General features: G+C 33.3%; 1 long non-coding RNA gene across 1 annotated transcript; it reads right to left on the reverse strand.

Moving 5' to 3' along the window:
- Positions 1-2,832: 2,832 nt before the first annotated feature.
- On the reverse strand, positions 2,833-6,470 carry LOC149884211 (uncharacterized). The gene is made up of 2 exons (XR_016456061.1): positions 4,375-6,470; positions 2,833-4,238 (listed from the first exon to the last, which is right to left on the reverse strand). It is a non-coding gene; the product is annotated as an uncharacterized LOC149884211 (long non-coding RNA).
- Positions 6,471-14,085: the final 7,615 nt, after the last annotated feature.

Here is a 14,085-nt window from a genome sequence, read left to right on the forward strand (position 1 = left end):
CAATGAAGAAACTTAATCAAATGAACATGTGGAAAGACAAATCGAAAATGTTTGTTTGCCTCATTAACCGCCTTAAAGTCGTTGCTTTCCCTTGCAACCACCTTTTCCTATGTCAGCGATGTGCTGATGCCATTCAAAGTAATGCAAGAAACCACTGTCCTATTTTTCGGGGGAGCGACATCAGATTTTACAAATGTGTTTATTTAAGAACCTTTTTCTTTTTTTTTTTATTGTACTAATTGCATACAACAATATTTTCATTTAATTAACAAATTCGATTCTAGAAGAATCAGTTTTAGATTGAGATTATATATTATTCTACTGAAACAAGTTTTAACAACTTTATTAAAAATTTCACTCTAAAAATTCGATTGTACAGTGGGTTGCATAAATATAGAGTCACTACTTTTTTATGCGAAATATATGTCTTTTTCAAAATTATTTTTGAAACCAACTAGTTAATACGTATAAAAGTGTATTAAATGTGTTAATTAATTGATTCTCTATCGAATGGTATATAACTTGAACTCGTTAGATTTACTAGTGTTGAGTAAATATTAATCCAACTAGAACATATTTGTATTTCTAATGTAGCGAAAATATAGAGTCAGTTAAAATTTAGCGACTTAAGTTGAAATATCTCAACGAAATGTTATCCGAACGGTCTAAAATTTGGTGGTTGATTTCTTTCAAACTATATAAACTTGCAAAAAAAAAATTAGGACATCATTTTTATATGTTGAGTTATTCGTATTGGTAATTATTTGGTAAAGTAAAAAGACAAAAATGGGTAGAAAAGCTGTTTCAGACAATGTATGATGGCAAATTGTAGGTCTGCTAAAAGATGAAATAAAAATCCAACGAGAAATAGCTCGAATTTGCAATGTTTCGTTTAAATGTGTACAAACAACGTTGAAAAGCCAAGAGCTACATAATGATGTCAAAGATTTAGCAAGGTTTGGAAGGCCTTTAAAGTTAACTTCAAGAGACCAAAGTTATCTCTATCGAAAGGTTAGACAAGAACCTAAAATTTCTTACCGCAAACTTGCTGAAGGGTTCACAAATACGCCAGGTAACGTTAGTATTAGTAGATGGGCTGTAAGAAGATGCCTAAATAAGAAAGGCTTAGATTGCTATGTCGCTGCTCGGAAACCACTTTTGTGTGTCTCAGATCGCCTAAAAAGATTAAAGTGGTGTAGAGGAAGACTTCACAGGCCCTTAGAAGACTGGGCCAAAGTCATTTTCAGCAACGAATCCAATTTTAAGGTGATAAATCGCAAGTTAAGATTAATCATTAAGAGGCTGGTTGGTGAAAAGTTCAAAGAGCGTTTATGTGTACCAAGGATACAAGGCGGAGGAGGATCAGTGGGAATATGGGGATGCTTCTCCCACAAAAGACCAGGGTCATACAACATTTATGACGGCAGAACTAACTAGTATAACTACAAAGAGACCCTCGAAAACAAAACTTTTACCAACAGCCAGAGCTTTTTGAGGAAAACAACAACAATGGATTTTTCAGCACAATGGCGCAACGGCTCACACTGCGATCTCAGTTAAAAAGTGGCTTGATCGGAAAAACATTACGGTCATCCCTTAGCCAGCTCGTCTCCAGATCTCAATCCCATCGAGAACATTTGGGCCTGGACAGACAAGAGATTGGTCAAAGAGAGCATAATCTAATGATATATAACATATACTAGATGTCTAACTTGAGGGATTTTATTGGACGAAAAGTGAAGCCGCTTTTTTGTTTATAAATTTAATCCGCCATTTGTAATAAGGGCAAGAGCTATATCCGACTTGCAAAATAAAAAATAAAAACGAATGTTGAGAGCATCTAAATTTCACAATAAATTAAAGATACTTCGAAAACTCGTTTTAATAAAGACTTAAATAAGTAAAAAAAAATTGCTGCAAAGAACCGAGTGCTTTAATGTAGTAAACTTCTCACGTTTTAATGCGATTGTCCACTTTTTGCAAAATTCTTAGTTAAGAACTGGAATTTCCAGTCTGGAAATCTGTGAAAAAATGTCAACTCCTTTCACGTATCTATTAGAACAACGCAATTCATGATGCGCATACAAAATACTAAAATGCATCTTTACTCTATATTCTTGCTCTGTTTTTTTGTTTTGTTTTTTTTTAACAGTTGCATATATTTCTCATAAAAAAGTATGTTATATTTTTTTTTTTGAAAAATGTTTTTTTCTTATTTTGTTTATATTACCACTGTTAATAAAATTTAAAGCAACTTAAATTATTAACTTTTTTGCTTGCTTTAAAATTTAAAAAAACAAACGAATCATATTAAAAATCAACTGACAATATTTATGCAACCCACTGTAAATAATTCTACCCAAACAAACAATGATAATTTTCGATTTTAAATAGTTTCTATCAATAAAAAATTCGATTGTCTTATTCTATTCTATTTTTATTTATTTACCAATGTGACGCGGTTTCTTTCAACCATGAATTACTCGACCCCAGACCTTCTGTTGTGATATATTCGATCCTGGAACGGAGTTAAACACTCTGTAAATGAATTACTTTCTATTTTTTTATGTTGTAGACCATAAAATAGAAATTTATGTTGAAAATGGTTCGACCCTGTAAAAATTCTACATTTCTTTCTACTTATTTTAATTTCTAATGTGGCATGTGACAAGGGTTTGTTATCCCGTGTTGTATTTAAAATCCTGGGATTTCGGGATTACATTATCTATTCCCGGGATCCCGGGATTAATCCCAGGATTTTTAAATACCTGTTCTTTAAGGATTTTAAATTATATTTGTTAAATTTTAAGAAAATTTATAACACATTTAAAGTATGTTTAGAAAAAACTAGGAAATTCTTTGGTTTTTTAAAATTATACATACTTAACTATTAAATTATAAAGAGTTCGCTGTTTTTATAGATATAATATGCATATGTAATTATTTTTGATTATTTTTAAGATACATTTTAAAGAAGCAGAGCACTTCCAACAAGTTATACGCTCTTTGCAAAAAATCACTACGTGTTCCTCCATTTTCAAACAGCATTTCCTTTTGAATTTTCACCGACAACGTCTCACATCGAAATGGTATGCTGGGCAAATGTGCTTTTTTTTTTAAAAGTTTTGTTAAGTTCATCTGTTATTCTTTTGCTCTTTTCAAGAGCAAAAGAAATAGATTCAAATGGAGAGTCAGAAGAATCAGAAACAATTTCGAGTAGTGCCTCATTTGAAACAGAAAGTTCAACTTCAGATTCAGACTCATAAGCTGTTAATGATGTAGCTAGATTTGAAGCGTCTAATCTTTCAAGTAACTCAACTATTAATTAGCAAAATTTTATTGAAGATGGAACTGTTACTAGCTCTATTTCAGTTTGGACTAAACGTTGGTTCTACAAATGTGCAGATACTGAAGGATCCCACTTACATCGGTACGTTTTTGTTGCATTCGAAGAACGAGAGATAAATGCAACTTTTGAATTATAACGTTGTTAGCATCTTTAGACTTTTTTAACATAAAAGTTATGGCAACATCGGCTGTAAACAAATTAGCATCCCGACGGCCAAAGGCCTTAACTGTCACTTTTACTGGGGCTAGCGCATTAATGATAGCAGATACAGCTTTAATCTCATTATTAGATAAAGCCAAATATTCACATTCCGGTAGACTTGTGTCTATAAATGCCTTTTGTATACAATTTTTTAATAAAGAGACGCGTTGAAGCATTGACAAAAGACTATTCCATCTTTTCTTACAGTCGTTTATTAGAGTTATTTGCTTCCTTTTGTTCTAATAGCGCAATACAGTTATCTGTAGACATTGATCCTATTATACGAATTAAGCCTAAGCTCCAGAACTGACAATTTTGTGCATGTAAATTAGTATTCATATAGCAACGGTCACGCAGTGATATCCAATCATCAAAAGATAAAGAAAAGCTTTCTTCTACACCGAATTCAGGCTTTTTTTTGCCGGCTATTCCCGTAATTAAAAAATTCGTTCTTTTTTTTACTGTAATCTATAATTATTTTACGCACAGTGTAGACTGTTGTGGGTAAATTTTTGAATCCTGTAGCTGTAAGACCTGCACATATCACTAGAACGGCATATAACGTTAAACGAAACCCATCAAGGCTGTTAATCGTGCAAGTGTAGCAGGAAGTGATTTTTCTTCTCGCTCCAATATCGGAAAATAATTGGTTAACGTTTTTTTGTTGGTGGTTCATCTCGTGTGTTTGCTAAAATAATAGCTGGTGTGAGGTTAATTTTACAGACGGAAAGTAAAATTGGAGATCGAAATTGGAGAAGTAAAATGGAGATCTTTCGTTGAGCCACCTCCAATTTTTAAAATCTTTTTGCAATCAATATACTTACACATTGCTGTCTGCCATTCTTCTTCTCGTAAGAAATGTTTCCAAACAGTAGAATTAATTTTTTGGTCATATTCTATGTAAGAAGCCATTATAATTTATAAAAAAATTTACTGTTCAAATAACCAGCAGTTTTAATTTAATTAAAACTGCTGGTTATTTGTATTATAAAAAGTATTATAAAATAGTCACAAACAGATAACGTCTATTCGAGATAAAAATTGTAAGAAGCTTGAATAAATACGTCTAAGCACTAACAAATTTTAAGAATGTAATTACAATCCAATTTCAATTATTATAATAAATCTAATCCAATCATTCAAAAACTAATTGCAAGAATTTCGAATTCGATTGCAATCGAACGAAAAAAAATAATTCAGGAATTTTCAATATGAAAATAGTCAAATCTCATCCGAAGAAATTTTAATTTAAAAATGTTCAACCGAAAACGATTTGAAAGAAAACCGCGAAATTCAGAGATTTCGGGATCCCGGCATTCCCAACCCTATATATGTGACACAGAAAAAAAAGCCACGCAGTTGCTTTCTCTACAAGCGGGAATTCTATTCCACTATTTTTTTATAATTTAAAGTAAAGAATATTTTTAAAACGATGCTTCTAATCGAAGCGCAGGCTGTGTAAACCCTTCTGGTTGGATGACTGAGGTTTAGTTTTTACAGATTTCCCATCATTTTGTCGAATATACTAGAAAGTCAAAAGAAAGACCTGTCCTATTACTGTTAGACAATTATGACTCCTACTTCGCAATGAAGCATTAGGCTACTTCAAAGAAAAAAAATTGTAGCCACAATCTGCAACCCCTAGATCGCGGTGTATTTATTCCTTTTAAAAAAAGACACAACCACTGCTTGTGATGCATAAATGACAATGCACTCTGGTTCAATAATGATAGTTTACGATGTAACAGGCATTGTGAATAATTCATTTTCACTGGCATGTATCCCAAACAATATCATAGGGGGGTTTAAAAAAACATGACATTTTCCACTAAATGTTAACCATGACAGTGAAGATGGTTTTGTTCCTGTCTACAATACTGATAGAAATCTAGAACCAGGCGCTGCTATGGAAAGTCTAGTGTAAAGTATAAAGAATGTTGCTCATGTAGACTTTACAATATCAGAGAAAGGTAACCCAGAAGCAAATTATTTTTACAATTTTTGACAATTAAACATCCTTTCCAAGTTCATATTCTTTTAAACTGCAGTTCAATATTTAAAAAAAAAAATCCTCGTAGAAATGCACAGAGCTCAAAAGATAAAACTGCAGACAATTAGCCCCGATCTCCCCTTCTTGCATTATTTATGAATAGAAGAGACCATGAATAAATTTTCCTCATATCAGTATCCGATTTTTTTTTTTCATCATTGCAATATCGTGATGAAATCTCTCACCATGCTCTTTATCACCTAAATTTTCAGGGAAGAAATCTAGGTGAGAATGCAAAATATGAACCTTTTAAAGGTACACCACAACCCAACTTCTTGAAATTCTCAGTAAGCTTGCGACCAGTTGTTTGTAATTAGAGTTCTTGTGATTACCTAGGAATCCAAAATCTTCATCACAAAATGCATACCAAGGTTCTTTTTCAATTTTTGTCATCGCTCTTCCCAGTTTTTCCGACTTCAATTTTCTTGTTATGATTATCATCAGCTCTACTGTTACATAAGCAAAGAAAGCATGAATACATTTTGTACTCTACTTGTTAACCAAGTACTGCTACATAAGCAAAGAAAGCATGAATGCATTTCGTGCTCTACTTGTAAGCCAAGTAAAAAGGCATGCATCTTGAAATCACCAGAAACATCTCACTTGAATTCAGGATAATTTATTTTAACAAGAAGTTATTTTTCGTTATCATAGTTTTCTTTCTTCTTTATGGACTGTGCAAGAGGCAAAGATGGGTATAAATATACAGTGTTAGTGATAGAATTAAAACGGTCGACGATACGGAACAAATACTTTCATTATTGGAATCGGCACTGAAAGCTGATTAATAAACAGTAAAAAAATTACAATAAACAAAACTTTTAAAAAAAATTGTGACGTGGTGCAACCGATAGTTATATAATTGATAGTTATAAAATAACATCGTGAATATAACAACTATAGTTGTTAAATTATTTACGATGTTATCGAATCTCGTTTTTATTTTAACATTTTACTGATGGATTATTATTACACTGCTAATCATTGATTGGTTTATTAGGTACTTTGTATGCAAAATTATAGCTACTTATTGCAAGATTGAAAATAGAATACCACCCGCATTAACTTGCTGCCGGTTGAGCCACTGAGTTAGGTTAGTTAAATTTTATTTCCTTTAAAAAAAATGATAAAAGAAATAGGAAAAATATAACCTTTATTTATTACTTGAAAATCAGCTTCTCAAAGTTTGGCGGCGCCCTCCAGAAGAGATGCTTGCCCCTAAAACCTAAATCCGCTACTGAATAGTGGGCATGATGGGGATGAGTTTGTACTTGTATGGTAAAGTCGATTCTTAAGTATAGATTTGTGTAGGTAAAAGCGTGTGCGTTATAGCATTTCATCCACCATGTTCATTCCGACACCATGTTAATTTTCTCTCGACTAAATCTTATTTTGTACTTAAGTGATATTTTGATTCTAAGTGAGACAGACCAGTGAGTATAGTTTCAAAAGACTTTGCACAATGCGAAAAGTTGATGCTATGAATCTTTAAGTGAATTTAAGTAATTTGTATCGTTTTTATCAACACTTGCTAAACTTATAGAACGAGTTTGCGATATTTTGCTTGAACCATTTAAAGTAATGAAGCTCTGCGCAAGATAGGTACAGCGTATGTTAATTGATGAAAAAACATTCGAATGCGAACTTTTCGTCTTTTGATCGTTTTAAATTAATTTTCTTCGTTAATTTGAATGAAAAATGTATCTGTCATTACACACCCGAGACAACATAACTTTCAAAAATGGTTCAAGTGCACAAAAGAATGCAAAGATGGTTCGATCACCAGGTAAGGTTATGGATCAGTTTTTTGAGATGAAAAAGAAAACTTCTGGCACAATATTATATATAATACATATTATATGATATTAAATTTAATATATAATATTATATATTACGTATTATATATAATATTATATAATATGTATTATATTAAGACTTTTTTTTGAAAAATTTAATGGAAAAATGGGTTAAAAAACAAACTGATGTAAAAAAGAAGAAATATCACTTTTCATTTAAGATAATATACCAGGACTACTAGGATTTGCGGATTCTGGGACATTGATACTTTTCCTATACTTAAGGAATTGTAGATGTGGTAGTGTAATTAAAATGTAAAAGTGTAATTAGATTGTGTGAGTCATTGGATTCTGGGACATTGATACTTTTCCTATACTTAAGGAATTGTAGATGTGGTAGTGTAATTAAAATGTAAAAGTGTGATTCATCGTATTTCTGGGACATTGATCCTAGTAATATATAGGTAAAAGGCGGTTCTGACGCAATGATATGTCGGTATAGTTGAAGCTATTAATCTAGAGTAAATAGTAAAAATTGCTGTAAGCTATTCCAGAGCAAATAGTTGATCATAATCCATAAATGTAAAAGAAGGTTTTAGTTTGCAGTGTCCAATAGCCAAGGTGTGAATACCGTCTTCTAAGATGAATCTTTTGTCGTCGTTAGCGCTGAGTGCGACTTTGTTGATTTCTTCAGTGTAGACATTGTGAAGATGGGAACGGATAACGTTCATGGTTGCAAGCTTTTCTGTCTTGTTCATTAAGCAGTCTTTATAATCTTGATGAGTGATGCGATTTTCAGCAACGCATTTCTGAATGCCTTTACATTTTTTGTGATCTTTTATTTCATTAAAGATCTCATAGGAGTAGAGTTTCGGTCGAAGCCCAACAAACTCTTTAATTTGTTTGCCAGCAGTCTCGTCCTTGAACATTCCGATAACTTTTTTGTTTAAACCAACCTTAAGCCCAGCGTTTTGAATGGCGGGATGATCTTTAGGAAAGTCGCTCGTGTCAAATTTTTCAAGTACGTCATCAGCAATGTCTTGATAAAAATCTTCCGTTTCTATTTCGTAAAAGAGCGAGTCAGTGTCGGTCATGAGTAATTTAGCGCGATCTCCGTATTTAGGCTTCATGTAGTCGTAGTGCTGCTGAAACATGAGAGTTTTGCTGATGTCTAGGATGCTCATTCCCAAGAAAACAGGCTTGTCGTAAAAGACACTTGTTCTTTTCATGTGAACCGCGATTAGGTTTTCATCAAAAATGGTGTTTCGATCGTATCTAGGACTTTTGGATAATTTTAGAGCATCTTTTCTCGTGGTGGCGAGTCTAACATCAACTCGTTTTAGAATATTCTCCATGGTCTTCCCAAAGACAGAGTTGTTCATGAGCTTGAAAAATTCCTTGTCAGATTCATTTTTAGCTTTTGCTCTTAATCCAGTGTTGAGGTCAATGTATTTTTTCATAAAAGGTTCTTCTTCAAAGGTGATGCCACGATTAATTTTTGTGATGACTAATCCCATCCGTTCATAGAGTTTTAGATTTTCATGATGAACGACGTATTTTTCTTTGTTGTTTAAGTTGGGAACAAGCTTATCTACTTTTTCAATGGTCATTCTTTCAGGGGCTAAAGGATAGTCATTATGTAAATCGTGAAGACTTTCAGGATAATCCAAGTCCACTTCGAGAATGCAAGGCATGGATTTCCAATTTAAAAGTTCATCTTCAGTCATCCATCTAAATCCTCTAACAGGAAGAGGTTTGCACATAGCCCATCCATACAAATTGTTAGCGTCTAAGTATTGGATGAATTTCGATGGTTGTGAAGGATCGTAGGAATCGCCCATGTATTTGTTATTGGCAGTTCCATGTCTGTTGGAGATCATACTGATTCCACCACGTACATCTTTTCGTACCATGTTGAGCATATTATTATCGGTTAGAAGTTCTAATCGAATTCCAGTTAATTTTAACATAGCGTCCCAAGCCAAACCAGGAGAGGTGTAATACCAAAGTGGATCAAGACCGTAATGTTTCAAGCAAGTGTCTCTGAAATCTTCAAAAATGTCTGCAAGTATCAACACGTCGGACACGTTGTACAGTTCATGATAGTTTTTAAAGGTTTTACAGCAAAATACATCCCAAACGTTTTTCGCATGCGCATAGTCTTCATCTTTTGCTGATTCATCTTTCAGTTTTGAATGAAATGCTTCAATAGGAGGTAATTGCGTCTCTGAAAACTTATCAATCGAGTCCACCCAGTCATAAGGGTAAATGCCTTTTTTCCTTACCAAATCAAACTGTTTCTTTTCGGGAAAATATTCAGCTACGTTTTTGCACTGATTATCGGTGAGATTTTTAGATAGTTTTTCTAAACCGAAGGGTAACAATCTGATGCTGTCAATAAACCTCATTTCTTTCCACACTTCTCGAAGTTTACCTTTCTTATCAGTGAATTCTCTCACTTTGATTTGCTTAGAGAAGCTGATATATTTTTCTTCATTGGTGGGTATGCAATTGAGTTTCCCACCTAATTTTTTAATAAACAAATGAGCGTCGTAACCAGACAAATTGTGAAAAACGACAGGTATGAATTTTGGAAGTTTATAATCCAAGTTGCATTTGTTATGAGCAGCTCCTCGATACTTTCCGGTCAAATGGCAATGGTCTAAGACTTTATCACCGTTAAGATCTTTATTGCAAATATGACATAGAGTTGCAGCCACAAAATTCTTTTTATCCTCCTTATTCATCGCTCTCTTTTTTATTAAATCAATCTTGTCGAAAATCTTTATAAGGTCTGCTTCAAGCATATTTATAAACTTTTGAGCTACATCGTCATCATCACTTTCAGCTGTGTACATGACTGGTTTTTCTTTGTATAGTTTGTCGTTAAAGCATTTGATGTAATAGCAGAAGGAGCTCGGAACATGCTTTTGATATTGTTTAGTGTATGACTCTTTCGAATTCGGTGTGCAAGTGTTAACAGCCTTGGTGAAACTTTCAAAGTCAGCATATACGACGTATGGAACTTTCATACTCTTTTGGTAGTTTTTAAATTCAAGGATATTTTTCCCTTCTTCAGGAAGATCAATTCTCATTGGCGCATTATCATAACAGTCTTCTTGATGTTTTTGGAGCTTTTCTTCCTGCTCATAACCTTGCAAGCAATTTCTGCAATAATGTTGTTTTCTTTTACCTTTTGATGTTTGCGTAGATAACAATCGACTCAAACTTTTAATCACGCAACAAATCAACACAGTGATTTCGATCAGCAAATTCAGATATTCGCAAAGGGTAAGGTTTTTTATTTTCATACCCAAAGACGTTAATGCTAATAGTTGGGTTATTCTTTTCAAACGTGTCGATTTTATGGTAATCCGCAGGAAATTCAATTCCTTCCCAATTCAGCTCTTCAGATTTTTTAATCAAGTCTTCATCAATTCTTTCGTTATGCGTATTTTTAAGATTCAACGCTCGAGTGACCGACCATTTAAAGCATTGATCGTCATTGTTTTTCATGTTGATGATCGCCTTTTTGTCTTTCAGATCATCAGACAGCTCAATATAGGAAGAACCGCTGAGAGGTTCATAATCAATAAAGTTAATGTCCATTCTTAAAATCTTAGACATGGTACAATTAGATCCCAACTTATTGTATTCGACACTACTTTCCAAGACTTTTTCTTCCATTTCGCTCATTAACTCTCTTACATCTGTAGCTGCTAGAATAATCTCTGATCTTGATGAAAAGGTTGCTTCTCGAGTCACTTCTTCACCAGTGATGATGCTCACAGATTTCATTTCACACGTTAAAATAATTCTTACTTTTGTATTCCTTTCTCCTTCCATGGTTTGAATGGCAGACTCTCTTACCAAATTAAAAAAGGCTTCAAGGTCTTGATATCGAGAAGACGGTTTGTAAGAAAATTGTCTAGCAGCTCTCTCCGCTGAATGTTCAGTCAACTTGAATTTTATTTTATAAGGTTTTGACGCAGGATGTTTATACACTGTTCTTAATACAAGTGATTTGATAGACTTTATCTTTTCATCGATTTGTTCCACTGATTCGCTTACCTTCTTCTTGACTACTTCAGGAACGTAGGGTTCTATCCATTCTTTAATATCATTAAACTTAGTTGTAACATATGACGTCACACTTTTTGCAACTACCGTCAGACTTGAAAAAAATGAAGGTCTCTGTGGAATGACTGGTTTTGGTGTCATGGCAGGTGATGAATCTGAAACAGGCTCATCAAGAATTGGTCTTTGCAAATGAATTGGTTTCGGAGCAATAGGAGGTTTTGACACAACAGGTCTTGGTGGAATGATTGCTGGTTTTGGAGCAGGTATCGGTCTTGCCTCAGTCGTTCGTCTACGAGTAGAAGCAGCGACAACTCTAGGAGGAGCAGCAGGCTGCAAAGCCATTATAAGTTCCTCCTTTCTCATTTTATAGTACCCTTTTATTTTTTGCTCTTTATCAATTTCTTTTAATTCTTTCACCGTTTTGTTTTCCATTTTTATATAGTAAGATTTTTATTTATATCATTTTCAAATTTTTAAATTCAATATTGAATTTAAAAACTTCTCGCGCTAAAAAATGTTCAAGCAGCAGAAGCGCACGATCTATGTTTATCCTTATGAAAACCTTTACGCAATGCTTCAATCTTTAATCTATTTCTTTTCTCCTCCTCATCGATTTCATCTACATCGCTTTCATCATCGATTTCATCATTCCACAAATACCTTAAACTCTCAAGCGTTTCATCATCGTTTTCCTCCTCTTCGCTTTCATCATCATCGTTTTCCTCCTCTTCGCTTTCATCATCATCGTTTTCATCTACATCGCTGTCTTCATCTCTGTCTTCATCATCATCATCGCTGTCATAACGATTAAGCCTAAAAGTATATCTATAATCATCTCTTAAATCTTCAAACATTTCAACCATATCATCAGTTAATTCATCTCTTCCTTCTAATTTAAACAGATCTGTTTCAAGACTATCCAGTTCTCTTTCAATACTATGCAGATCTTTCCACGGTATGTTTACTCCCATTGAATCCATTAGTTCTCCAATTGCATTCATTCGTTCTATTATCGCACTCTGACTGTCATTCATTTTTATATCGTAAGATTTTTTATTTATATCATTTTCAATTTTTTTTTAAATTCAGCAGTTAAAAGAATTTAAAAAATCTCATATTTGTATCCATCCACTACTTTTCCATTTCGTCTCGCAAAGTACTGCCAGCTATGTCCCGTCTGTTTTTTCGATTCATAAGCAGACTTGTATTCTACCACCTCACCAGTATCAACATTAGTTATTCTCAAACCTAAAGGATTATTTCTAATTAAACCAAGTCTCGCATATTTAGGATCAAGAGGTTTCTTTTCTTTTTTCTCATTTTTTCTAGGTCTTCCAACAGGTCTCACCTCTTTCGAGTTTTCCAAAAATGCATCTTTACTAATCAAGTTGTTTTCAACCGCAAGCATCATGAGCGACATTTTATTGTCAGACGTTTTGGAAACACCATTTTCTTTCAGTAATTTTTTCAAAAGCTTTCTTGTGTAAGTCATCTTTTATTATGCTAAGATTTTATTTAAATCAAATTCGATTTTTTTTCATTTCTGACATCTGAAGAATCTTAAAAATCACTTGTGATTTTCATGGATCCAAAGTATTTTAAAGTTTTCATACACAATGTCTTTGGAACCGAGTGAATGATTTAAAATTGCGCTTTTTAGATTTCCAGAAATCTTTTTTTTCTCCTCGAAATCGCAATCCAAATCAAGCACATACTTGTCAATCATTCTTAGCTTTTCTTCTTTAGCCAAACTTTTCCAAGTACTGAGATGTTCTTTGATTTTCTTTTCCATTCGTGAATATTCTGTTTCACCACTCCATACAAGTCGGTAAAGCTTGTCTCTCTCTTCATCACTGTACTCTTTTGGAATATTAAAATCTCCGTTTTCAGTGACGTAAACAGATTCACGAAAAACACCTGTTTTTCCAAATGCAAGAAGCTCAAGATGTCTTTTTTTATTTGCGTCAGTCTCTTTTATACTACATTCTAGAAAAAACGGAAAAAACTGTTTCATTTTATTCTTCTTGTAACCGATTTAATCCATTTTGGATTAATGAAAATCTAAAGATTTTTAAGATCCTTTTTCGGTCTACCCACAGGTCGCTCTTCCTTCACGTCTTTAATCCATTCGTTTTTATCAATCAAGTTGTTTTCAACCGCAAGCATCATGAGCGACATTTTATTGTTTGACGTTTTAGAAATTCCGTTTTCTTTCAGTAATTTTTTCAAATCCTTTTTCGTATATCTCATTTTTTATTAAAAAAATATTATTTTGAAGGTCATCAATAAACAATATTCATTCTGCTTCCATCTGATTTAAGCCTAAGCAATTTATCGGAAATGAGGACAGCAAAGGCTTGAGTGTTTGCAGGAACGTTTGCGTTAAATGTAGCTTTTATTTGCACATCTATCACTGAAGTTTTTAACCTCTCAGCCTGCTTGCTTACATCAAAAACAAAAAGAGGACAAATGTATCTATAATTCAAGGCAGACAAATTGGGTTGAGCTATAATTTCGTTTGTCCCATAAAGTCTATTGTCAAACTTAGAGGCGTCTCTATAAGCTCTTGAGTATTTGTTGTTATTAAAGTCTAAATTGTAATCAACAGC

This window comes from Hydra viridissima, unplaced genomic scaffold (assembly GCF_058129835.1).
Source record: "Hydra viridissima isolate aposymbiotic clone 2 unplaced genomic scaffold, HvirCarnegie_v1 scaffold_9, whole genome shotgun sequence".
Taxonomy (NCBI): Eukaryota; Metazoa; Cnidaria; class Hydrozoa; order Anthoathecata; family Hydridae; genus Hydra; species Hydra viridissima.